Source organism: Erpetoichthys calabaricus, chromosome 4, assembly GCF_900747795.2.
Source record: "Erpetoichthys calabaricus chromosome 4, fErpCal1.3, whole genome shotgun sequence".
NCBI lineage: Eukaryota > Metazoa > Chordata > Cladistia > Polypteriformes > Polypteridae > Erpetoichthys > Erpetoichthys calabaricus.
The window spans coordinates 140,081,766-140,105,599 of record NC_041397.2 but is presented as its reverse complement, the minus strand read 5'-3'; positions in this window follow the sequence as shown (position 1 = coordinate 140,105,599).

The window sequence follows — 23,834 nt, the reverse complement described above, 5'->3', positions numbered from 1 at the left end:
TGAACGGCTGCAGGTCCAAAAACCACCTGGTGACTCGAGGATTCAAATCCTGATGAAGGGCCATCCACTGGAGGGCAGCATGATCCGTCACCAGGGTGAACTCTCAGCCCAACAGGTAGTACCGCAGGTGAGTCACTGCTCATTTGATGGCCAAAGCTTCCCACTCCACCGCGGCATACCTCGTCTCCCGGTCCAACAGTTTTCGGCTCAGGTATATCACAGGGTGTTCGACACCGTCGATGCTCTGGCTCAGCATGGCACCAAGACCTGTGTCCGAAGCATCGGTCTGGAGAATAAAAGATAGATAGATAGATAGATAGATAGATAGATAGATAGATAGATAGATAGATAGATAGATAGATAGATAGATAGATAGATAGATAGATAGATAGATAGATAGATAGATAGATAGATAGATACTTTATTAATCCCAGGGGGAAATTCACATACTCCAGCAGCAAAAAATATTAAATTAAAGAGTAATATTAAATTAAAGAGTAATGAAAAATGCAGGTAAAAAACAGACAATAACTTGAATAAGAAGTTAGGAGTTCTTAATATAGGTGCCGTTGTAAGGGCCATTTTTAAGTCACTGAATGCCCGTTCCGTCTCCTTGTTCCACACCACATGTAAAGGGGCCCTGTTCTTTGTCAGGTCCGTCAAGGGTGCTGCTCTCTCGAAAAAACAAGGTACAAACTGGCGGTTGTAACCCACTAATCCTAAGAAGGCTTGCCACCTGTTTCTTGACCATTGGATGGGGCCATTCCAAGATGTCTTTAATTTGGGTACACTGTGGCTTCACCAGCCCTCCTCCTACTAGGTAGCCTAAATATCGGGTTTCGTTCATCCCAAAGTAACACTTTCGAGGGTTGATACGAAGCCCCGGCTTTCGCTAGCATCAGGAGCACTGTGTATACCTGCACTACATGTTCCTCTCAGGTGCCGGGATAGGTGACCACGTCATCCAGGTAGGCGGCACAGTAGGACTGGTGGGGCCTTAGCACTCTGTCTACCAGAAGTTGGAAGGTCGCCGGTGCCCCGTGCAGCCCGAAATGGAGTACCTTGTATTGCCAGTGACCGCTAGAGGTACTGAAAGCAGTTTTTTCTTTCGCGGATACTGTTAAGGGAATTTGCCAAAACTCCTTTGTCATGTCAAGAGTAGTCAGATAACGGGCCGTCCCTAGTCTCTCAAGGAGCTCATCCACTCGGGGCATGGGGTAGGCGTCAAATTTGGAAACCTGATTAAGATGTCTGAAGTCATTGCGGAATCTCCACGACCCGTCTGGTTTGGATACGAGGATGATAGGACTGGACCAGGGCTATGGCTCTCCTCAATGATGTCCATGTCCAACATTCGTTGAACCTCTAGCTCCACTTCAGTACGTTTCACCTCAAGGAGGCAATAGGGACGTTCCCTGACAACCACTCCCGGGTCTGATGGACGTACTTAATCAACAAGGTCTGGCCAGATGCTTCGCTGATCACCTCCGGTACGGACAGGATCGTTCTTTCGAGCTCCTGTCATTTGGAGGGGAAACAAATTGGAGCCGAAGTTAAGCGTGGTCTTTTCTGAGAAAAGGGAGAGAGCTGGGCCGAGAGGAGGATCATCTTCCCTGTCCTTCCACAGCTTCAGTAAGTTAATATGATAGACTCTCTCACTCGGCCAACAGTTTGGTTGACTCACCAAATAATCGACGAGTCCTTTCCTCTCCTTAACTTCGTAAGGCCCTAGCCAATGGGCCAACAATTTGGAGTGGGAGGTGGGCACAAGCACCATTACGCGATCCCCTGGCTGGAATTCGCGTAGGGAGGTGTTCCGATTATAGTTCCGGACCTGCGCTGCTTGAGCCCCTGGACATGTGGTCTTTGAGTAAGGGTCTAATTTTAGCTAATCTATCGCGTAACTGCGCAATATATTCTAAGAGGTTGGTGGAGGAAAGTGCCCAGCCTTCCTTTAGTACACCCAATAGGCCCCAGGGTTGGCGTCCGTATAACAACACAAAAGGGGAAAACCCCATGGAGGCTTGAGGCACCTCCCTATAGGTGAAAAGCCCTAGCAGTAAAAGTTGGTCCCCAGTTCCTACCGTCCATGCTGACTACCTTGCGGAGCATCTGTTTAACGGTTTTGGTTGAACCATTCTACGAGGCCATCCGTCTGTGGATGATAGATGGATGCCTTAAGATGCTTAACCCGGAGTAATTTGGCAACTTCCCTGAACATATCCAATGTAAAGGGTGTACCCTGATCCGTGAGGATTTCTTTGGGTATGCCCACTCGGGAAAAAAGCCCTACTAGTTCCCGTGCAACATTTTTCGTGTTAGCGGCTCGCAGGGGGACCGCTTCGGGGTATCGAGTCGCGTAGTCAACCATCACTAAAATATACTTGTGACCATGCACTGAAGGTTCTAGGGGTCCAACAAGATCAGCACCGATCCTCTCAAAGGGAATATCTACAAGGGGAATTGGGATCAGAGGAGCGGCGGGTACCTTCGGGGTATCTGGCGCAACTGACAGGACGGGGCAAGACTGACAGAAGCGCCGGACCTCCTTATTGACCCCGGGCCAGTAAAACCGGAGCTTTATCCTCTCCAGTGTTTTTTCGGCCTCGAGATGGGCGCCTAAAAGGTGGGTGTGAGCTAGCTCACAAACCTCTCACCGGTAGGTCCGCGGCACTAACAACAACTTCCGCACCTCACCTTCGTGCTTTGCGACTTGATAAAGCAACTCATTATCTAGTACAAAGTAGGGTCCGTGTGGTGTGGAAGCCATTGACGATATGTCATCTGCAGACAAGATAGCATTCCGGGCAAACTTCAAGGAATCATCATTCCACTGTTCACGTTTAAATGACGCCGGCATAGACCGGTACTAAATGTCCAAGCCGGCGAGTACATAAGGAATTTGGTCCGTGGGAACACCCGCCTTCCCAGGAACCTCACCCGGTTTGTACTTCCAGGTCGAGGTCCGGCGCCGAAGAGAGCTTCCCCGACCCCTCTATGTAATCAGAAGTTGCAGAGCAGCACGGCGTAGGAGCAGCTAGGCAGGCCCCTTGACTCTCCATAATCAGACCCAGCCAAGGAATAGGAGTGGTGATAGTCCTACCGCATTTAATTTCCTTCCAGTCTTGTCCCAAAATGACTGGAAAGGGGGGCCCCGGCATCACAGTGACCATCAGCTGTTTATGTGTCCCTTCCCAGGTAATGTAACACCTTGTGGACCTATATGCCCTGGTCTCCCCGTGCACACATTTAACGCCCAGACGTTGAGTGAGCATTGTCGCGGTAAGACATAACGGCGAGCAACAATGGTGATGTTACTCCCAGAATCAAACATTGCAACCACCGAGTGTCCATTTACTAACACCACTCCCGTATTCATGACAGCAAGGGGGTTCAACAGTGCACAATACCTCTCTCCTTTGGTCCAGCTGCAGTCCATAAGCTCCTGGTTGAGAGGGCATGCTGGGCAGCAGGTGTCCCGGCTCACCACACTTGAAACAGCACGGCAGTGTGGGTTTCCAGTCTCTTGGTTTGGCCGGAGCCTCTGCGGCGTGGCGAGTGGGTTCAGGGGTGGCAACATGTCCCTGCTGGGTCCCGCAAGCAAACCCCTCAGACCCCCCGAATTGGGTGACCACCAGTTTTGTCTCTCCAGAACCTCCAGAAGGCCGTTCTTGTCTTTAAACGGTGACTCCGGACCTGCTGGGCGAGATAGTCTGGCCATGGCATAAATTAAGCTCTCGCAAGCCACTTGCTCAACCACCTGGCAAGCCTGGTTTTTATCTGGCCGTAGCCAGTGCCCGAGCTTGCCCCAGTATTCAAACGCTTGGGCCCTAGCTGGGAGTGAGGGCGTCGAATCTCCAGTGCTGCCAGACCCTTGCCTACTGGCCAGAGGTCACCCCGTACCGCTGGTATATCTCAGCCCTCAGGAGGTCGTATTGGGTGGCCCTCCTCCTCGGGGAGGTCATGATAGGCCCGCTGCCTCCGCCCGCGTACACTGGTTCCTGGTTGCCGTCCTCTCAAATATAGAGAGGTACAACTCAATGTCATCATCTTCCATAAGAGGGAGCATCGGAGGTGGAGGAGGCCTCATGGGCTCCGGCCTTACCGCTTCTGCCACTGCCAGCCACCTCTGAGTTTCGGTGATCTCCGTCTTTGTTGCCACTTGCTCTATCTTGACGGCCTGGAGCTCCGTGACCAGGGTGTTGAGGACCGTGTTCAGGTCCTGTCCTTCAGTTATTTTATGGATCTTTTGTATCCTGCCGACTACGCCACTATAAATAACGAGCACAAACACTCATAAAGGTTTGGGGGTTTTAGCCTCGTATACTGCAAAGAAAACATTTTCGTCAATTGTTTTTTACAAAAACTCAAAAGACATTGATGGGAGGGGAGGACGGACAGTTTATACTGGAGGACCGGAAATTAAACTGTGGGATGCTGGGGAAACCGTGGTGGAGTATGGGAGTATGATGTCATCAATGGGTAAGCAGAGGGGAGAAAGGAACCCAGAAGTGTGCGTCTCTTAAAGCCATTCGGGCGATCTTAATGACGGCGGCGTCCCGGTCTTTCTGAGGAAGCAAAGAGAAAGAGATTAGTACACTGCCATTGTCCCCCTGCGGGACTTGTCGTGAAGCAAACTGGGTCATTAAGCTGCTCCCCAAGCGCTCGTGCGTGACAAGGGAAAAAATGGTTTCAGAAAATTAACTGTTTTTTGGGGTGACTTTTGATAAGCTAAATACCCTATTGTCACATTATTTCTTACTTGAGCATTAAAAGCATTGATCACAAAAATATTAGAGGTGGGCTCCTATATAGGGTCTTTTCAGTCATAAGGATAGGAGACTAACATCAAAAATACTTTACTTATTTTTAAAATGACAGGTGAAAAAAAAGACTTAGTTCAAGATTAGCATACTGTATTAGAGGACGCTTTTGGATCGAGTATAAGGCTTTAACTTCAGGAAGAATGGAACTGTGCATTTCATTTCATTCTTCAACTTAATATGTTGCTTTAGGCTTATTAATCCAGATTAATTAATTAGAAAGCCTAATTTCATTTGTGTTTTTCTTTACACTTGGTGGAAGGACTGCAGCAGAAATCCTTTCAATATTTTTGGAAACACGCAGGAGTGTTTTTGAGATTTGCTTGGAGGCAAGGAAGTTTTGAAATCGATCACCAGTTTACATGAATTTTACATTTTAAGGGTGGCATTACACACCATAAGGACTTCCGCAAAGCTGCACAACAGATTGTCTTACCCTATAGGCACATGTAAATCTTTTGGAAGACACATTTTGTATTATGTTCTTTAGGCATTTTCTTTTACTCTTTGATTTTTGATTTTCCTAAATCTTTAGCATATTGATTTGTTTTCTTTTTTCACTCCTCTGATGGGAATGTTTCTTTGTTTGAAAACCTGCTTAATTAAGCACTGATTTAATTGAGTTGATTTCTATTGATCAGATTTGGGTTGTCTCTTGTGATTAATTAAAACAGTTGTGCCGCCTTTGCAGGTTTCATGCTTCAGGGTCTGTATAAAGAAAATGTGGGAAATTTTTTCTGAGGAAGGATACTCTGGAACTGAAAAGCAATCCTTATGCCCGTTTCTCCAAACTGCATACATTGTGGAACCTTGTGAAGGGCAGCAGCCAGCCTTATGTGTGATTTGTCTGCAGTCTGACATTAAAAGAAGCTTTACTTTAACATCTTAAGCATGGGAAAGTCGCTATGCAAATAAAATGTATTATTATTATTATTATTAAATATGTCCACCAAGGATTGTGCCAACAAGAAATGGAAAATCAAATCGCATAGGAATGAAAAATTGATTCACAAATGTGTTTGTCATTTTATATTTTTTTAATTATTTTCTTCTGGTTTTTCAGTCATCCATCCATCCATTTCTTGAATCACTTAAACCACCTAAATCTAAATTGCAGACTACAGGATGTTATGGTCTGTTCTAGCGGCATCAAGAAAAATGCAAAACCCACCACAAAAACATCCACAACCTCCTTATACAAGGGCAGTTTATAATCACCAATTGACCAGTAAATCTTTTTCATGTAGCAAGAGACTGAAATATGTGGAGAAATCACCATTCAGCCATGGGATGAGTGTAGAATCTCCACACTGACAATGACATGAGGTTGTGAGGGAGCAGAGCTAACTACTGGGTCACTACAAAACTTCAACCTGTCTTACAATATGACTAAAAAATGTGCCCCAGAGAGTGGAGTTTTAAACATTCTTTTATAGCCTCACTGGAAAATGGGTTCCTAAAGATTACTAAGAAAGCTTGGATTCTGTCCAACAGGGAAGATTAAAGAACACATTTTAGGTTTTCTTAACAAAGAACAGTGTAAATGTAAAGTTTGATCATGATTGGTTTTGGTAGGGAATATACTGGCATGTTTTTTAATATAATTTGGAGGTGAACTTTTTTGTTAGGTTAATAAAACCAAATAGCCAAATAGCTTTGAAATTAGTGATGAACCCAAGTTATGTACATTGACTCCCGAGATTTCTTGTTCAAACCATCCCATAAAAAGTCTGGAATGGTTTGGCGGCACAGTAGTGAAGTGTTTAGTTTTGCTTCCTCATGAGTCCAGCTGTACTGCTTGCAGAAAGCAACAGCAGTTTTGAAAGCAGAGAGAATGGGACCAGGAGATGGCACAGACAGATCAGTATTCAAGTATGAGCTACAACTGGGAAGACTGATATTAAATAAGCAAAGATCACAACACATAGCCACAATCAAGTTCAAAAACGGAGTTCACTGGGGAATGAGTGCACATTAGCTGCTCTATGGTCCTTACCCCTTATTTTTTAGCTTCTGTCACTGACTATTTCCATCTCTACACCACCATTAATACAATTAAACATGACATTAACATGCCTGGGCGGCACGGAGGCGCAGTGGTAGCGCTGCTGCCTCGCAGTAAGGGGACCTGGGTTCGATGCATGTTCTCCCTGTGTTTACGTGGGTTTGCTCCAGGTGTTCCGGTTTCCTCCCACCGTTCAAAGACATGCAGGTTAGGTGCATTGGCGATCCTAAATTGGTGTGTGTGTGTGTGTATGTGTGCCCTGCAGTGAGCTGGCACCCTGCCCGGGGATTTGTTCCTGCCTTGCGCACTGTGTTGGCTGGGATTAGCTCCAGCAGACCCCTGTGACCCTGTGTTAGGATATAGCGGGTTGGACAATGGATGGATGGATTAACATGCCTGCTTGGCATGATGCCTCTGGGAAGACAAATGCCTCCTGAATCAGCAACTGCTAGCCCTGGAAAGAAGTCTCTTAAGTCCAAATGTGACTGAGTGATGGTTGAGCATGATCAATCATCCTTGATAACTACTGAGCAAAAAACTTTGTCAAGGAACAAAACTAAATACTTCAAGCCTTCCTAAGTGTGGTCATTCTGAGAAGTTTTTTTTTTCTGATTTAAGAGGTGACTTAGTTCATTGAAGAAGCTCTCTAAATCCTTTGACATTTTTCTTGGCTATCTAGAGCAACACAACTCAGATATCTCTTCTCTATGCTCCAAAATGGCAGCTTTGCAGCTTAAATTAAAACAACAAGAAGACAGAGCCAAATGGGACAATCGTAGAATACTGAATATTTTTTTTATCTTGAGTTGCAATGGCTGCTCTGGTTTCCACATCTTTCCAATTTCAAGCCCAAGGTCAAGAGGGCCCACTACATTTATAACTAGAAGGCTGATACAATCTTTCCACCCCTTGAGATTGTGAAGTTTTTAATGTTCTCTGACTGTCAGTTTGAGATGAGAAGTGAAGAAGGCAAAGGCTGCAAGATTTTCTTCTTCCCCAACTATGGTGCACAGACAATGCAAGCTTGTAGGACGATATCCTAAATCCTGAAGAAATCTATGAATGCCTGCATTTTAGTCTTTCTCTTCTATCTTTCTAAATCCACATAATGCACTCTGGCTCATAGATCCCAAGTTGGCTATGGAAGGGAGCAATACCTTCCTCTTGACTGGTACCTGGTCTTTCTGAATGTTTTGTGTATTGTCAATTGTTTTTTGTTTACAGCTTTACTATGGCTGAGTTTAGATTATTAATGGTTCATCAAAGTTCTCTGATTATTATCACACTTGATATTTATGCATGTGGTTCCCTTCCTTCTGTTAAAAAAAAAGAAAAGAAAAAAGTTGTGATAACCAGCAATACAGAAACTAATAATAAAAAAGAGGCTAAAGGTTTTTGTTTGAGAATCCAAATCTTGGATGACCAGGAATTTTAAGACGCTGAGCTTTTTGCCATCACAAATCGCATATTTCCAGTCATCAATCCTAGCAATGGCCGAATAATCATCAATAAAATTATGCCAAAATGGTGGTGCCCATAAGGAAAACAAAATAGTACTGTAGGAGAACATGAATCATATTTCATGCTGGTAAAAACAGGTGGGAACATAAAATTTATATTACTGATAGATTAACTGACTTTCAAAATGTCAGAAACTATACTTTATTCATTTTTGAAGGCCATGGAACACTTTGGAAAAAAATCAAAATCATAAGCCTGATCATGACACCAGAGTTCTGGGTCTGAATCCCACATTCGTTCATTGTCTTTGTGGAGTTTGCACATTCAGTTTATGTCTGTGTAAGATTTTTCTCTGCTGACTTCAGTTTTCCTTCCACACCCCCAAAGACTTACATTTTTAATTGGCCCTGTTTGAATGTGAGTGTGAATATAAGTGAGCACATGAAATGATGTCATGTCCAAGGTTAGTTTATGCACTATACCTCCCCCCTTTTGAACTTGAATTGGATTTAGTGGGTTTCAATATGTACAGTTTTCTGGAATAATTATCTAGGGTGTTGGTGAGTCAAATGTGTGTGCATGCTAGCCAGTGAGGGCTTTAGGTATGACTATTTTCAACTGCAACAGAGGAACAAGGCTATTTATACCCTGAAGACAATGTGCAGAGAATGAGCTGTGTCAATACTATCTAAAATTAGGGCAGGATGCCATATATCAATAGTTTATTACAATAGCCCTGCTTTCTGTTTATCCTAGTCAGTTTGGTTTTATTAAAAATGCCTCTTACTTCCCATCGGTGATTCTCACACTTGTGTGCCATGCCAGATATTCCCACTCGAATAAGAGCTTTTGAAGGATTTCTAATTATCCCAGAGGGAACATTTCTGACACCCTCTTCAGAATAAGTACGGCTTTGACATAAAATCTTTAGAAAAGACATTTTGTTATCTATCCCAGAAATTTGATTTTTTTGATCTTAACTAAGAAAAAAAAACAAGGACAGTATTGATTTTTTTTCTAGGAGAGGTGAGTTAAAAAGGAGCCAGATCTCCAGTTCAGATGATAAGATTGGCTTATACTACAACTGTCGAGACAGCAGATTAATTGGACATTGAGCATGGAGAGAATAGCAAAAGCAGACCCTTTTTATACTAGAGACTATTTTAATTTGGTTCAATTTATTTTTATATAGCAGTCTTCACTGATTACAAGCTCAGAGCAATGGAACAAGTTTACAGATATAATGAGAACTGCATCATTTACTTTCCTACATTTGAACACAATTTGGATTAAACATACACCGAGACAGAGTGTAATCAGGTTGATTAACACAACAAAATTGGCAAAGTTAGTCCATTAACATCACACTTGTGAAATGGCTGGTTGACAAAGGAGAAGAGGAAACCAAAAACTAGTCAATAGCATTCTGAGGGAAAATAAACTCCGGAGGGCTTATGGTTGGTCATAACAAATAATGTCACAGGCAAAAATTTTTAAAATATATAACCCTTGGACATCCCTACTACTACAGCGCTGGCTTAAACAAGGACACACCAATGAATTTTGGCAGTCACCCAGTTATAATCAGATGATGTTGCTACCAAAAGAATACTTTCAATACTCAAAAATTGTGGCACCTGTGAAAAACACAATGGTATCACTTAATCCAAAAAATATATTTATATATAGAAATAATCCAATTATTACAATATAATAAAAATAATGAACAGTCACAAGCAACAAAAGAGCAGCAAAAAGAAAATGAAACAAAATTTAAAAATGTCCAAAACCACAAAAAATAAAAAAGGTTCCTCATAGATAACATGTTTAATTTCAGAATTTATTAAGAGAGTTCTGTTATAATATTTTTATACATGCAAACATTGATTTGATAAATATGAATTAAACCATAGAAGGAAAACACTTAAGGAAAGCTCAGAATCACTTTCAAGCTTGTATAAAGTAGAATGATCAGTAGTTTTGGTTGACGATGTTCCCCAAAGCATTTTATGCAGAGAATATGGCATGTTTGCAGGTAGATAGATAGATAGATAGATAGATAGATAGATAGATAGATAGATAGATAGATAGATAGATAGATAGATAGATAGATAGATAGATAGATAGATAGATACTTTATTAATCCCAATGAGTGCTCAATAATACTCTGTGAGGCCAGCGTGAAATCACAGTGCTGTAGCAGATAATACTGGATGGGATAGCCACCCAAGTGTATATAATACTGATCTTAATATTTGGTTGTTAATTAGCAGAAAACTTGAAAATACTTTTCAACACAAAATACACACATAGAAGGAACTGGAAAGATGTCAGTGTATTTGTGCCTTAAAGGGAATATCTTTTTGTGTGAACTTCTTTGTGAAGTGTATGTAATACTGAACCTAAACCTTTAACAGTATTACCCAGAGTGCTGTGCAGTTGAAGCAAACCAGAAGGAGTGAAGAATCCACATACACTTATTGATAGCAGTGGCAGTGTAATGAGCAAAAGCATCAAGGGAAAAAAAAAAAAACTAGTTTTCAGTTTAAGAGACTTAAGTACCCGCTATTGAATCTGTGTTGGGCAAGCTCAGTGAATTAATGCTTACTGACTGCATGAAATCTTATTGTTCTGATATTTAATTCTATTAAATATATCTATGGCAGGCACTGTGAAACTTCAATGCATTTCACTGAGTTCAGCAAAGTTCCCGAAACATTTCTGCGGTCTCACCAAACTCGAGGCGAAGTGAGTTCAGCGTGGTTCACTCATCATTAGTGATCACTTGTATCAAAGGCTGAGTTTAAATATAACAACATCATGACTGTTGCATTTTGTTTAATATAAGAAATGTTATTTACATTACAACTTTATGTCAGTGCTGCTTCTGTACATTCAGTTGTTTGAAAGCCACAATTAAACTTCTCAAATAACCGTGGTGAGGAAGGTTTCCTGGATTGTAATGTGATGCCAATGAAGTTGGAGCAAGATGTAAAGAGCAGCAGTAATTCTCAGCTCTTTAGCCATCAGGGCTCTAGCATACAGATTGTAATGTACATTTTGGAATATAAGGCTTTAATACATTCTGTAAGGTAACAGGGAGATAAACCATTTATGACTTTATATTTGAGAAGGAGGATAAACTTAATTGGAAACTAGTGATGTGATTTAAGAAGTGGGGTCACGTGGTCGTATTTCTTGTTTCTTGTTATGATCCTTGCAGCTGTATATTGAAGTAACTGTAATGTAGTATGTGAACAATTTGAACAGCCTGACCAAAAAGCATTACAGAAGTCAATTCTGCTTGAAATAAATAAATATATATGTTTATCACGCTCCAGAAGCTTAAGACGCCACCTTTGTTTTACAATACTTCTAAAGCTGAAAAAAAGCTGGTTTTAGAAGGCACAGACATATGATGACTGAAGGAAATACATTATCTAAATTAATTAAACACAAAATATTATCATTCATCCACTATTAAACATCCTTAAAACAGTTTATGATGTAATTGAAGAAATAGTATTTGATGTAAATGTGTCAACAGCATGGAAATAAAAGTTAATATTATGTTTTCAAATTAAATCTCCTAAAGGCAACACATAAAGAGAAAAAAGAATTGGACCTATTGCTAAAACACAGGGGACACCTTGATAACACGAATGAGGGAGCACTGTTCAGACTTTTGCAGTAATTGAAAATAATCTAATATGAAGTAAACCAAATGCCAGCTAGTATGCCAACTAAATTCCTAAGTCCTTGTAGTAGAATACTATAATCAAACAGAATCAAATATGGCAATAAATGAAAGCTGGCATCAATAGTATCTTTACTATAAAAGTAATTCTTTAAAGTAGCATGGAGATACAGACTAGAGGGCTAAACATGTGCCAAATTAGCACACTTCAGCATGCCCATGTCAAAGAAAACCTACACTACTTATTGCATTCTGGAAGCCTCTTGAACTCGTTCGCTCTGATAAGGTACTTGTGGGATGAGCTAGCAGATGAGGACATAACACACATAGCAAGGGGTAGGTGCATAAAGTGCTGCAGTGCTTTAATTAAAACCAGCAAAAAAAAAAAAGTGTTTGAAAAAAGCAGTGCTCTCTTCAATAAATAAATAATCTTTAAAAAACAGGTGACAATCTATGCGATTAAAAACCAGAATTAAAAACGAGCCTACACCATCAGTCATCAGGTCCTTCAGGTTCTGCCAGATGAGCCCAATGCAACTCATTCTTTGTCTCCACAGCACACCCATTGCTCGCTCAGCTGGCAGGGACACTAGCAGCCACATTCCCCACCTTCTGACCCCTATCTTTGCTGCTTCGAGAAGTTTTGGTCAGACCATTCGGGATCAGTTGTCCTACTGTCTTCCTTCTCATTCTCCTGGCATACCTTGAATCCCTGGGATTGCTGATATACAAATCTGCAGCAACAGCAAACAATGTGCTCCGTTGGTCTTCTCTGATGAAGGCATTCACCATGTTGATGTAAGCTTATGTGTGCGATGTTGATAGTCAACCAGATCGAGCTTCGTCAGTTAAAATTCTTCTTTCCGCTTTACACCTCTTATTTCTATTTTAATATGGGACAGATTTTATCAGACTGAGTAGAAAAAGCAGGAGGGGGATTGGAGATTTTTGTGAATGTGCAAATGTGAGAAAGGGAGCACAGTACAATTAAAAGTACATGTGTGATCAAGGCATTGAACAGACAGACGCTCTGTACCAATATCTCAGCGATGAATTGCTCTGAATGCTGGTAACTTCAAACAAGGAATCAAGTGTCTATTAGGCATGTTCCATTCATGGGCATTACAAGTTGGACTGGGGGAGTGTTCTTATTTTATTTTATTTTTGGGAACACCTGCAAAATTCTTATTTCCCCTTATGAACAATAAAGTATAATCTTCCTAAGCCATGGGTAACTTGTTCTACTGTGTCAGCTTCTCTATCCACTGTGGTTGCTGCGTAATTTTCAGATTTACTTTTTGACTTACCTCCATACCATTGAAGAATTGTTCACAGTACGTCTGATTGGCTGCAGTGGGCTGGCGCCCTGCCCGGGGTTTGTTTCCTGCCTTGCACCCTGCGTTGGCTGGGATTGGCTCCAGCAAACCCCCGTGACCCTGTAGTTAGGATATAGCGGATTGGATAATGGATGGATAGACGTCTGACCGGAGGCACAAATGGTAATAAACATGTTAACCTAAATAGCTATGGTTCAGTCCAGTAGCCTGTCAGGCATACCTTTGTTTGCCCAGGCTCTGGGTATGTCTGGCCAAGTGTGCAGATTACCTACACAGCTTATCTGATCTTGCCCTATCAGAGTATTCTAGGCACAGTAATTTTGTACATTAAACAATATCTGTTCTATATAGTAAAATGACAAAGTTTTTGCTGCCTTTTACACACTTTTCAATTTTTTAACACTCATAATAGAATGACTTTTACATGCTTATAAAAGCATGCGGGCCACAGTAAATTTGCACCCGCCAGAGGCCTACATTTGTCTCTAATACACAAGGCCATGACTCTATGTGGGCTGGCAGTGGAGTTCATCAGACATGCATAAAGACAGCTCCTGCTTAGCTCTTAGGCAATTTATATGAAAGGTTGATTTAATCTTCCTCTTGTCAAGCACCAATCTTTGAGTGTTTGCGCCAGCTTAGAATTCATTGTATTAACCTTGAGCCCTTCTCACACAAAACGTCTGCTCTTCTGAAAGGAGTTGAATAGGAAGAAGGAGACTGACTATTGTGGAGCTTCACCTGATTGGGAGACTTAATCCTTTGAACAGAGCGCCTTTGCCTGCTTATCTCTTTTTGTCTTTGCAGCATCAACCAAGGATTGTTGATTGCAGAAAACAGAATGTTGCTGTATTGGCTCTGAGCTGCCCTTTAGCTACAGCCAAGTAACCTAAATCTTTCCAGCCACATCTGGGTTTCACCTACCTATGAAAATGTCTGATCATATGAGGATAGATTTACTACTGTGATGTGCATACTCTTCATAATCTTACTTTAATTAAATAGAAAAATCTAAAAAAGCTTTATATTGTGGTATATATGTACACTACAATATAAACAAGAGTACAGTGTAAATTTTTCACTAAGAATAAGAATTTCACTAAGAATATGTGCTTTTAATACCTTCATATTTGAAAAGCAAACACTTTAAAAATCGTGTGTCAAAGATTAAAGGTAAATTACAGCACTGTGATTTAATTGTAATCTATTACTTTTTTTGTTTAGCAGAAGCTTTTTGTCCAAAGTGACTTAAAAGTTATATTGACCTTAAAAAAAGGTCAATATAATCGAGTAAACATCATTCTGGGTGTCTGCTTGGAAACAAGTGAAACAGGACAAGGTTACAAAATTGATCACCACAACTAAAGAGATCAGAACAAAACACAAGCTTTTTATGATTCCTAGGTTACAAAAACCTAGACAGAAGTTTATTAAACAAGAGAGTCTTGAAACACTTCTTAAACACATTGAGAGAGTGATGATGGTGTTTTCTAGGGTCACAAAACCGATGATAAGAGAATGTAATCTTGTATGGCCGCAACAGAGTGTATTGAACTAATTTTTAAATAGTTTAAATTAAAATATGTGTTTTAGCCTGAGATGATGCAAATTAGAGCAGCTGTAAGGTGCAAGAAAATCAGGTAAAGAAATGGCAGGCTGTGTTATGTAAACGAAAAGTCTTGGGGCCAAAACCATGCTTTAGGGCCATAACACTAGCAGGTGAGTAAGGATGGCATCTTATAGGGCCAGAACACCAGAAGGGCTGAAATGATAATGGTGTTTTCTAGGGTCACAAAACCGATGATAAGAGAATGTAATCTTGCATGGCCCCAAACAGAGTGTATTGAACTAATTTTTAAATAGTTTAAATTAAAATATGTGTTTCAAGAAGCTCTTAAACCTTATTGAGGATGTGTGTGTTCCATATTTAACAGTATATGGGCATTTTAGATTCAAATGAGCAGAGTCAACTATTATGTCGACAGCCTGAGATGATGCAAATTAGAGCAGCTGTAAGGTGCAAGAAAATCAGGTAAAGAAATGGCAGGCTGTGTTATGTAAATGAAAAGTCTTGGGGCCACCAACACCTCCCAGGATAGAAGACCATAGCAGTATTTGGTTGTGCATGAGTGTATGCAGGTGGATATACATGGTATAGAAGAGGATGAGTGTGTGGCTGGTCACAGACAAAAGAGATGTAGGAGCATCTCTGATAAAGAGATGGCAAAAGCCATGAAAAGTACTAGCGAGATGAGAAGCAGCAGTAACAGAGTGCTGAAGGGGCAGTTGCAATACAGTAATCCCTCCTCCATCGCGGGGGTTGCGTTCCAGAGCCACCCGCGAAATAAGAAAATCCGCGAAGTAGAAACCATATGTTTATATGGTTATTTTTATATTGTCATGCTTGGGTCACAGATTTGCGCAGAAACACAGAAGGTTGTAGAGAGACAGGAACGTTATTCAAACACTGCAAACAAACATTTGTCTCTTTTTTAAAAGTTTAAACTGTGCTCCATGACAAGACAGAGATGATAGTTCCGTCTCACAATTAAAAGAATGCAAACATATCTTCCTCTTCAAAGGAGTGCGCATCAGGAGCAGATAATGTCAGAGAGATAGAGAAAAGCAAACAAATCAATAGGGCTGTTTGGCTTTTAAGTATGCGAAGCACCAAGGCACAACGCTGTTGAAGGCGGCAGCTCACACCCCCTCCGTCAGGAGCAGAGAAAGAGAGAGAGAGAGAGATAGAGAGAGACAGAGAAAAACAAACAATCGGAAATCAATACGTGCCCTTCGTGCTTTTAAGTATGCGAAGCACCGTGCAGCATGTTGCTTCACGAAGCAGCTGCACAGAAGGTAGCAACGTGAAGATAATCTTTCAGCATTTTTAGACAAGCGTCTGTATCATCTAGGTGTGCGAACAGCCCCCCTGCTCAATCCCCCTACGTCAGGATCAGAGAAAGTCAGCGCGCGAGAGAGAGAGAGAGAAAAGTAAGTTGGGTAGCTTCTCAGCCATCTGCCAATAGCGTCCCTTGTATGAAATCAACTGGGCAAACCAACTGAGGAAGCATGTACAAGAAATTAAAAGACCCATTGTCCTCAGAAATCCGCGAACCAGCAAAAAATCTGCGATATATATTTAAATATGCTTACATATAAAATCCGTGATAGAGTGAAGCCGCGAAAGGCGAAGCGCGATACAGCGAGGGATTACTGTATGCAGTAAGTTAATTATCAGTAAGCTGACAGTAGCTTCAATATTTGGAGAAGAGAGAGCTGAACAAGTGATCAGGGAATGCAGGAGAATTGTTCCAGCAAGCTATGAAGAGCTACAGGGCTGGCAGTAGCAGAAGAGAAATGGAAGAGCAGTTACAAGGCAAGACAGCTTGTTGGCATCTTTTGGTGCCAGAACACTGGAATGGATGAAAGGTTAAAACCATGCTTTAGGGCCATAACACTAGCAGGTGAGTAAGGATGGCATCTTATAGGGCCAGAACACCAGAAGGGCTGAAATGATGATGGTGTTTTCTAGGGTCACAAAACCGATGACAAGAGAATGTAATCTTGCATGGCCCCAACAGAGTGTATTGAACTCATTTTTAAATAGTTTAAATTAAAATATGTGTTTTAAGAAGCTCTTAAATCTTATTGAGGATGTGTGTGTTCCTATACTTTATATGGTCTTAAGGGGTTGCCACATTACTGGTGGAATTTTTGATGAATAGACTATTAGAGTGAGCTTGTAGTCATGTATATTATTATTATTATTATTATTGTCACCACCCTTCTCTCAGTGCAGGTATGCTAGACCTCTCAGGCTTTGAAATCAGCTCATTGTTCAGCTGAGAACTCTTCTAAGAAATCAGGTTGTGCTATAGAGTTCAATCTTCTAGATCTTTTTAACGCTGACTCTAGACAGGAGTTTGTCAAGCTGCTCTTAGAACCTGGTCTTGATGGTTCCCAGTGTGTCTACTACTACTGGAGCAACTCTTGTCTTTGTGTTCCACATGTGTTTGACTTCGATCTCAAGGCATTTAAACTTAAAAATCTTCTTGGTCTCCTTGCTCAGGATGTTGTTGTTATCTAGGATTTCCACATCGATGAAAACACATGATTTGCTTGCTTTGTCCTGAAACACAATATTCGGCCTGTTGATGGCGATGTGGGAACGGTCTTGACCCATATGACAACTAAACCTCCAGTGTCAATGAACATGCATGGTATATGCTTGTACCACTTGTCTGCCATCTGAACCTCCAGCTACCACACAGCTACCAGTGCACGTACTGTACATACTGACCTTCTAGATATTCCTTTGGAGCCAGTACACAGCATCTGGACACCATATGGCTGATGATCTCCTTAGCGTCACCACACAGACAGAATTCTGGTGGTGCCAGGGTGTACAGGGCCTGGTCTTGAGAGGCAATGATGAGGTCCTTGGTTTCACTCTTCAGACCTGCACTTCGAAGCTATGCGTGTATCAGGTCTTTGTCAACATACGACCTATACAAGTTGTTGCAGTAGCTTCTCCTTGTAGCATTGCATTCTGTCCTCCATGGTGTTGTACTTCAATAATTGCTTGATTTTCTTTCTGCTAGTGCTATTATTATTATCATCATCATCATCATCATCATCATGTAGCGCTGCCACATAAAGATAACATGTTTTCTGCTGTCGATTGGGTGTTGTGGGGATCATTCTTACATCCGGAGATTGACAGCGGTGCCCCAGAGGTGGAATCTTCCGGTTTTAGTGTTTTCTTTTGGGGAGTGATTTGCATAAAGTGCGCCGTTTTAAAGAGAGAAGGGAGAAGAGGAGGGGAAGAAAAAAAAGAGAATCGGATAATAAAAAACAGATCAGCTGCTGCACAGGCCATGTAAGAAGTCCAGGAGCTCCTATAGTCCTGTCAGAAGGTGGAAGTGATTCTTTTGATTGAGGAATTGAATGTTCCGATAATTCCTACAGACTCGGGTGAGCTATTTCAAAGGACTTATTGTATTTTATCATGGCGCAAGACTGACTGTATGCCTTTTGTGACGAAGATGTGATTGTGCTAGGTGTCCGCAATTGTCAGAACTCCTCGTTTGCCTGCTGGCATCAGCGGGCAGAATTGTGGACAATTGTGGATCTATTTACCATCTCTGGAAGGGGAACCTGGAGAAGGAATGTTGTTATTGTGTATATATATATGTATATATTTGTGGAGCTACAATATAAGGGTTACATGGGGGGGGTGCATGTGTAAGGGATTGTATTTTTTTTTATTTTATGCAATGTAATGATAGATATTGGCTATTAGTTTTTTGTGGGCTATAAATGCATCGGCATTAAAGGACTGAACTGTGTAGAATAAAGTTTATACAGGAAATTTATTGGGGTATGATATTGGCCTATCCTTTTATCATCTGCCGTCACCTAGGACAGATTAGCGGTAGCAATCGTCTCATGTAATCGCTCGGGACGAATTGCTACAATCATATCATTTCTGTTTCTTTATGTTTACCTTACACATATCTAGAAGTCAGCCTTAAAGTGTGATATAAATTAATTCTTGAGAAGAATAAATTAAGATTGAGCAAGAAAGGAGTTGAAACACAATGTGAACATATATAAACTTGTAAGTAATGCTTTTTTATTAGGAAAAAATAAATCTTGGCGTAGTAAAAAGTCACTTCATATTTCTTTTCCTTTGCAGGCCCTAGAATCAGGAAACATGATGAATATGGAAAATGAATTATTGAGGTGCCCCTTAAATAATGACATTAAGGAGCTTTGTCAAAGGTCACCAGCAGGCATCTGAATAAAAAATTGCTATCGTGGAGCCTTGTTCTTCAGTCATCTCACTAGTTAGAAGTATAATATATGAGTTGATGAAATAATAAAATAATTACAGTTCTTCAATCTGTGACATATTATTAGGCAGAAGAAGAAAGTAATTTCCTACAGGTCATACATTATTTTTATATAAATGTGCTTAACAATGGGCAGAACATAATGGTTTTTTGTATCATATTCCTTTGTGTTTAACTCATAACCCTTACATTGTGAATACAGAACTCAAAGGATCTTTAAGGGCTGGGGCACAAGGTGGTGATCCCTCTATAACTGATGGAGTCCAATATGAGACTGACTCAAGATGGAAGTTGAGACAGTTATAAGACAGAAGAGGCACAAAGGACAGGTTCAGGCAACCAGAAATGTATAGTGACGTCAGGCGCTATCATGCCTTCGACTTATGGATCTCCAGAAAAAAAAGAGGAAAGGCATTAGGCAATAGTGCCAACCCTCGAGTCTGGGTAGAATTACCATTAAATGAGTCCTGACGTTGTCCCAAAAGGACACAAGTGTGATATGGCCCCCCAGCCCAGACCCATCGGGTTAGACGGCTTGAACCAAGGGGTCACATACCCTAGAAAGAGTATCAGTGTTGGCATGGAAGGAGCCACTGCAATGTTGAACCTTAAATTTGAATGGCTGGAGATCCAAGAACCATCTAGTGACACACAGATTTGATTCTTCATGCAAAGCCATCTGCTGGAGAGGTGCATGGTCAGTGACAAGAGCAGACTCACAGCCAAGAAGGTGGTATCTCTGCTGTTGAATAGCCCATTCAATCAACAAGGCTTTCTAGTCTACTGCTGCATAATTTGTCTCCAAGTTCAATAGTTTCCAGCTAAGGAACATCACCAGATGTTCAGTACTGTTCACTCTTTGGCTCAGCATAGCACACAGACCTGTGTCTGAAGTGTTGGTCTGCAAAATGAAAGCCAGGGAGAAATGAGGAGACATTAAAATGGATGCTAATGTAGGAGCCTGCTGTAGGTCACGAAACACTGCATTCACCTTATCATCATATACTACTCACTCTTTTGTGAGATTATCAAAGGCATAGCTCTTTTGGAGAACCGAGTCATGAACCGTAGTAGTACTACTCTAACCCCAAATAAGGCTAAATTTGCTGCATGGTTTTGCGAATAGGGTCAGTATGAAATGATATTTACTTTAGAACACTGTGACCAGACCGTCCCTCCGCCTAACATGTAGCCCAACTAGTTGACCACCACGAGACTGAAGTAAATTTTTTTGATATTTATCCGATGATAGGGTTCTCATAGTTCCAGGAGCACAGCCCAAACATTCTCCTTTCAGATGCTGGAATAGATGACCACATCATTGAGGTAAGCAAAACTATAGGTCCTGTGGGGCCATAGTAATTTAAGCACCAGATGAGCAACGCGCATGGGAGGAGATGGTACTGCCTGTGTCCACTGGGGGTATTAAACATTTTATTTTCTTTGGTGTATTCCATTAAAGGAATTTGCCAGTACCCTTTTGTAATGTCAAGTGTGGTCAAATAGCATGCTTTTCTGAGTCATGGCATCAGATTTGCTTCAAATCATGATACTTGATGAGGCTGTCAGAAATCATTGCAATCCTTGCCAGCTGCTATCATGCTTTGGGACCAAAACGATAGGGTTAGACCAGGGACAACACTCTCCCTTCCATTCAGCCAATTGATATAATAAGTCATTAGTAATTACAGAATATGGGCCCTGTGGCTTAGGATGCACTGCTCATTGTCTATCTATAAGGATGACTGCATTTTCCGCAAATTGTATGAAAACATTGTTCCATTGTTGCCTCTTAAATGATGCTGGCAATTGCTGGAACTGGAAATGGAAATGCAGCATGGAGAGAGGATCAGCTGTGACCTCCTTTGGTAGAGGTTTGGACTGCATTGCCCTGCTCAACACCTCTATGGATGTGTCAGAGCTAGATAGCACAATGTCACTTGCCTTCTATTGGGTGGTCTTGTCACCCTTCTCTCAAGCAGAGAAAAAAAGGCTGTGGAGACAACTTTGGATGGAGATTCATTCATCCATGACCAGGTTCATTGAATTCAAAGGTGGATTTTGTGCTACTCTGCTGTTTCATTTTGACCAGTCCTGCCTCAGTATGACTAGTCACAGAGGGCTCCACATAACAGCTACTGTAACCATGAAGGGTTTTCCTTGGCATGTGATTGTGCATGTGGCAGACCTATACCAGTGAGTTTCCCCATGTACGTTATTCCCAGAGTCTATGATTGCTGTCAGCTTAACTCCATTTTCAACAGCCACACCTGTACATTGAATGGACAGAGGGTAAGTAGAAGTTACACAACAATACCTTCCTCCTTAGGCCCAACTGCAGTTCAACAGCTCGTTGCAACTACCATGGTGAGGTCCACTGGTTCACTCATCTTCCAACAAAATACAGCTGAGTACACCATTGTAAATAAAGAACACAAAAGAGCATAAAAAGTTTGGGTACCAGGTGGTGATCCCCATATAATTAATGGAAAAAACAACAAAAGTAAATCAACAAGGGCGGCACGGTGGTGCAGTGGTAGTGCTGCTGCCTCGCAATAAGGAGATCTGGGTTCACTGCGTGGAGTTTGCATGTTCTCCCCATGTCTGCGTGGGTTTCCTCTGGGTGCTCCGGTTTCCTCCCACAGTCCAAAGACATGCAGGTTAGGTGCATTGGCGATCCTAAATTGTCCCTAGTGTGTTCTTGGTGTGTGTGTGCCCTGCGGTGGGCTGGCGCCCTGACCGGGATTTGTTCCTGCCTTGCGCCCTGTGTTGGCTGGGATTGGCTCCAGCAGACCCCCATGATCCTGTGTTATGATATAACGGGTTGGATAATGGATGGATGGATGGCTGATTTGACAAAAATCCTAATAACATCTTGATGGCAGACTGAGCCAGTTATCTACATTACTAAACAAAGGTTGTATATATGCATGGATGCCAGATGACAGAAGCAAGCCGTGCCAAAAGCGCACGCACACAGAGCCTCAGCGCCCCAGAGTCAAACCCAGCGGCTTCCCAGAGTCAGTAGGTGGCGCCCAAACAACACAACACAACCTGTAAACTAAACTTGAGGTAAAGTGAACACGCCAGGTTGTATATATGCATGGATGCCAGAGGCCAGAAGCAAGCCGTGCACAATACAACCGCCGCCCGAACACGAACACCACCGCATATACAACCTTCGTTTAGTAATGTAGATCTCCAAGCCCGGATCCACCGCCATGGTCACTTCAGCATGCGGATCCGCCGCCGTCACCATCAGGGAACTAGTTGGTGCCGAAACCGCACACGCACAGTGCCTCAGCGGCCCAGAGTCAAACCCAGCGGCTTCCCAGAGTCAAACCCAGCGGCTTCCCAGAGTCAGTAGGTGGCGCCCAAACAACACAGCACAACCTGTAAACTGAACTTGAGGTAAAGCGTGCACACCAATAAGTTGCCATGGTGACATATTTAAACTTGAGGTAGTGGTGACTACTGACAGTGCCAGCAGTCAGCTACTCCACAGTGTCAGCAGTCAGTGTTCTCCTCTCCACAGTGCCACTTCACTACGCAGTGCCAACAGTCAGTGTGCCTCAACAGTGCCAGCAGTACTGCACTCCACAGTTCCAGCAGTACTCCACTCCACAGTGCCAGCAGTACTCCACTCCACAGTGCCAGCAGTCAGTGTTCTCCACTCCAAAGTGCCAGCAGCTACTCCACTACACAGTACCAGCAGTATTCCACTCCACAGTGCCAGCAGCAACTCCACTACACAGTACCAGCAGTCAGTGTCCTCTAATCCACTGTGCCAGCACTCAGTGTGGCAGCTGTCAGTGTGGCTTATTTGAATCACATTAAGGTCATTCAGTGTTAAAAGTAAGTTCAAATATGATTCCTAACAGCAAACAACTTCTAGCTAACGACACAGCCATAGAAAAACAAAAATGAGACTGCATGGATAAAAACAATGAACGAAGGTGCCTACAACGTGCTTCTGAAACACCAGAACCAAAGGAGTCACAGCTCCAAAAAGAAACAGCTTTAGTACAAATATATTTATTTAATTAAATGAAAACTTTCCCAGGACGCTCCCACCCTCCATGATTTTTCATCCCTCCAAAGATCGGAAGGAACAGAAAGTGATTGCCATTCTTGGATTTGCTATTCTTTAGAGAATCAGGGGTTTACTGGTAAGTCAGAGGAGGCAGAAGGGGCATCAGATATCATCATGCCTTCAATTTTCAAATCTGCAGATAGAAGAAGAGACACAGCAATAGGTGACAGGACCAACTCTCGAGCTGGGGTGGAATCACCATTCGATGAGCCCTGAAATTGTCTCCCAACAACACAACTATGACAGTATCTATCTAAAGTTTTTTGGGGGGGTGACCCACTCCTAATAGATAGAATTGTTTATCCCACTCTCAGATGCTTTATTATGTAGAACCACAGATTTATTCTCACCTAAGCCATTGTTCTCTTATCACTGCACAGGAGACACAGCCTGCAGCTCAATGCACTTGCACCTAGGACAGTATTTCAACTTTACCCTGGGATGTTGGGCTACTGTAAGTCTGCTCTCCTGGTTAGTAGGCATCCCCCATATTCTTTAAGCCCAGGGTCAGTAAGACAGAGAAACTCTAGAAATTACCGTTTTACCAAGTTTGCTGCTTAGAC